Here is a 4,139-nt window from a genome sequence, read left to right as displayed (position 1 = left end):
GGGGGTGCTTTTGCATAAGTACCACCCAATTTATTTATATATCCAACACCTAATAGTTATATATATTCAAATACAATAGAATTGAGTCTTATGTATGTATATCTCCCATCTATTTCTTAATATATACTTATGAATGATAGTAGGTTGATTGTATGGATTTGAGAAATAACCTTTGATTTATTTTGGTCATTACATAAAAGTTGCAATTTTTTCTTCACTAATTCTCATAGCTTATTATTTCATTAGTGTTTGCTTAAGTAATGAGTGATAGCATGTGATGCAGATATCACATTTAAACTCTCCCATTTAGCATAATAGCCCAATAGCCCAATAGCCCACTTGGGAAAGCATCAAGTAACGTAAGCCCACAGAAATATAATTTTTAGTTAGTTTTCAAATTGAAAGTTCTATGATTTCATATATGTATTTATGAATTTTACAATTATAAAATGTAGGGTGCGTTTGGGGCAGCTTATTAGGTGCGGTAGCGTTTTGAAAATGCACCTGGCCTGTTTGGGTAAATTGTGTTTTGACAACTTATGCGTTTTCAAAACGCTGAAAACTGTGTTTTCACACCGCACAGTTGCAGCTTTCTAGCTACCGTCAACATTTTTAAAAAAAAAAATAAAAATTTGTAATAGTCGTCACACTTGCAGCTTTCTAGCTACCGTCAACATTTTTAAAAAATAAAATAAAAATTTGTAATAGTCGTCACACCTAGCTTATCGACAGATTATTTTTAATCAGCTTATCAGCAAATTATTTAATAAGCTGCAGCCGCCTCAAACAGACCCGTAGTCTCTTATTAATTTTTTTTTAAAAAAAATAATTTATACTTAGTTTTACTTACATATAAATATAAGATATTAGTTGGAATATAGAAATTCATAAAATTTAATAATTATTGTAGCACTTCATTTATACCATTCATCACAAAAATTATATTTGATCAGATCTCTGAAATGTAGCATGTGAATGACTTAGATCGAGTTAATTAATTAGGAGAATCTATGATTTCTATAATAAGTTAATTTAGGTGACATAGGATGGGATTAGTTTGGATTGAATTATAGTTCTAATAATGAAATATGTACATAATAATAATACATTCAATTGAAAATAAATTAATTCATATAAAGAATATGGAGATTATGATTCATAAAACTATCACTGATAATGAAAAGGTAGGCAACTAGTTAGTATTTATGATTTAATATGAAAGAATTATAATGTTTTAAATCATGAAAATTATGCTCGGGTCATCTCTCTCACTCACTCTCTCTCTCTCTCTCTACTCAATTTATTTGATTTATATTAAAAAGATCTAGCTATATCAATTGATTAAATGCAATTAATTACTTACTTATCTCTCTATTAAATTCAAATTTAATTTTAAATAATTTACAAATTGAAATTTCTCTAATTTTAGTGCTTAGTCTTTGTTCACTAGGATTTAATGCATTTTCTGGCAACCAAGACTTCTCAGAAATATTAATTTAGCTGTCCATTATTAAAGTTTTCGAAGACTCTTCGATGGGCATTTAGTTATTGCTTTTCTTATGGTTGCAAAGAAAATTTATGGCAATTATTCGATAGGATACTTTTTTTTATGGTTTTCCAACGGGCCAATGCATGTTGAAATAGGTTTTCAACGGGGGCATAATCGTAGGTTCATACCTATCAGTAAAGCAATAGAGAGTCATAGGTTAGCCGTCAGTTTAATCTTTTTACAGACATTGCTTATTGTTTTAGGGATATGATAACCCACTAGAAGGGCATTAGTTGGCCATCAAAAAATTGTAGGTGAAAAAAAAGAACTTTTTTATTTTCTCAATTTACACATCTGCAATCTTATCACAAAAGCACATAAAATATACATCACACAAGATAATTTAATTAACATAACTACTAAACTAGAACCATATAAATAAAATCTTAAATTGAAAATAAATGCAATCATAATGTATTGGGCAACATAAATTGAAATAATCAGTACATAATCAATACGTAGCGAGTACATAAATGTCTCAGAACAATAATTAAATAACAACACAACTACTCACCATCAGTCTCTTCATCCCCCTCCCCCTCCTCCTTCTCATCCACCTCCATTGGTTGTTTCTCTCTCTAACAATCCTCACATCACACCTCCTCTAATTCCATCTTAATTTTCACCTCCATCCGAGTAGTTTTAGGAATATCTCATGCTTCATATATAATAGGTGAAAGTCTTAACCTGTCTGCAAAGTTCATTGCCCTGCATAGATATATAGCTATGCAAAGAAAAAGAATAGTGTGCATCATGTGCATGTCACTATTAGCCCAACTCATAAACCCTTGCTTTCTTCTTTACCTCGATGACTTCTTTCTAAAGATCATTATCCAACTGATCAAAATCACTACCAAGGAAATGAACTTTCCTTAAGTCGCTCGTACTCCTATAAAAAAATTTTAAAGGATAGTTAAAGGTAAAATTAAATTTTAGAATAATTGTGATGACATAAAATTTTTTTGCTACTTCATGTGCACTCTATGATCAAGTGTCAACTCAATGATGATCTGACTGAAGTTAATGTGTACAAGCATGTAACTTAACGGCGTTGGGCTCTCATCCAAGCTGTAATATCTATTAACATAAGAATAAATTTAGCAAATAATTATTATCCACTAAGATTTAGCACACAAAATAACTCTTATCATCCTTCTCTTGTACTCCATATGTGGGATCACCCTTCACTGTGTAGTGAGGCACCCATGCCCCAATCTGAGCACCTGTTATGTTTGACCTACTGACACATTTAGGAGCATCATAGATTCTGCGCAACTATGTTGGAATTGTCCCTTAGTCATTCAGGGTGCTGACCCATCTTGTATATCTCATTAAACATATTGCATAGACGAGAAAACACTCTAGACTCAAAGCTCTTCCTATTATGTGGATGGTGTTTAAGTTGCTAGGAGCATTGCTTATGCATAATGAATATAAATATTAATAAAATTTCATTAACTTAAGATTATTGTTTAGGGTTTACCTCAAACTCTCTGAACCACATATCATACACTTCAATCGTGATCTCCTTTCATGATAAGTATGGAGCGTTAGAATCAATCTGAATGATTTCTCTTATAGCATAAATAGTCTGTGTATGGAATAAATTTGTAAAAAAAGATATTAATAGTGTTATAACAAAAAATCTCTAATAGAATTTTACTTTTCTACCATCTACATTACACGTATTTCTAGCAGGTTCTAGGTCAAATGTGTGTTGCGTGCCTCATGTTGCATCTGGATCTACAGAAGTAAAAGGACCTGGACCTGCATGGATTGTAGGTGGAGGTGGTGGTATAACAAGAGCCATTGGTGTGTGGTGTTGTGGTAATGACATCAGTGAGAAGGTTTGTGCAAAAGTATTGAAGGTCATGGTACTCATCAACACAATAGTGCTCGTTTGTATGGTGTGATGTGGAAGTACACTCTTCCTTCTCATAAACTTTTAGATGAATCTTTTGTTACGATAGAGATCATCATCACCACCACCTAAAGCCATCAGCATAAAAAAAAATGATTTGATCAATGCACATAAGAAAAGAGAATATCATAAATAAATATAAGCAAAAGTACAATCATAATATAATGTGAAAATCATGAAACTATCTGTAAGGAAAATAAAAGTGATTAGAATTTTGATAAAGGACAATCTACAAACTATCACTATTAAAAATACAAGTAAGAATAGTAAACAAAAGTATGATCAAAATAGAAAGTGCAATTTACAAACTAACACAACTAAAAATAGAAATAAGAATAGTAAATAAAAGTATGATCAAAATTAAATGTACAATTAAAAACTATCATTGTTGAAAATAGGAGTAAGAATAGTAAATAGATGTTTAAACAAAAGGAGAAACTTTAAATTGAAGATGAAAGAGTTAATAAAAGAAGTTAAATAACATACACGTCTTATAATGCATTATTGAACGAGTGGCTAGAGGAAGAACTTAGAATTCTTTCATTTAAACCATCACCACATTCATACTTATTTTGATTAATTTCTTCATGTGCACCACTAACATTCTTTTCGAGGCGGATGACGCATCGAACCAGATTCCTACTCAATTTTTTTTTATTTTCATTATAT

The sequence above is a fragment of the Phalaenopsis equestris genome, unplaced genomic scaffold (assembly GCF_001263595.1).
Source record: "Phalaenopsis equestris unplaced genomic scaffold, ASM126359v1 Scaffold001223, whole genome shotgun sequence".
In the NCBI taxonomy this organism is placed as follows: Eukaryota; Viridiplantae; Streptophyta; class Magnoliopsida; order Asparagales; family Orchidaceae; genus Phalaenopsis; species Phalaenopsis equestris.
The sequence above is the reverse complement of the archived record's forward strand: the minus strand, read 5'-3'. Positions refer to the sequence as shown.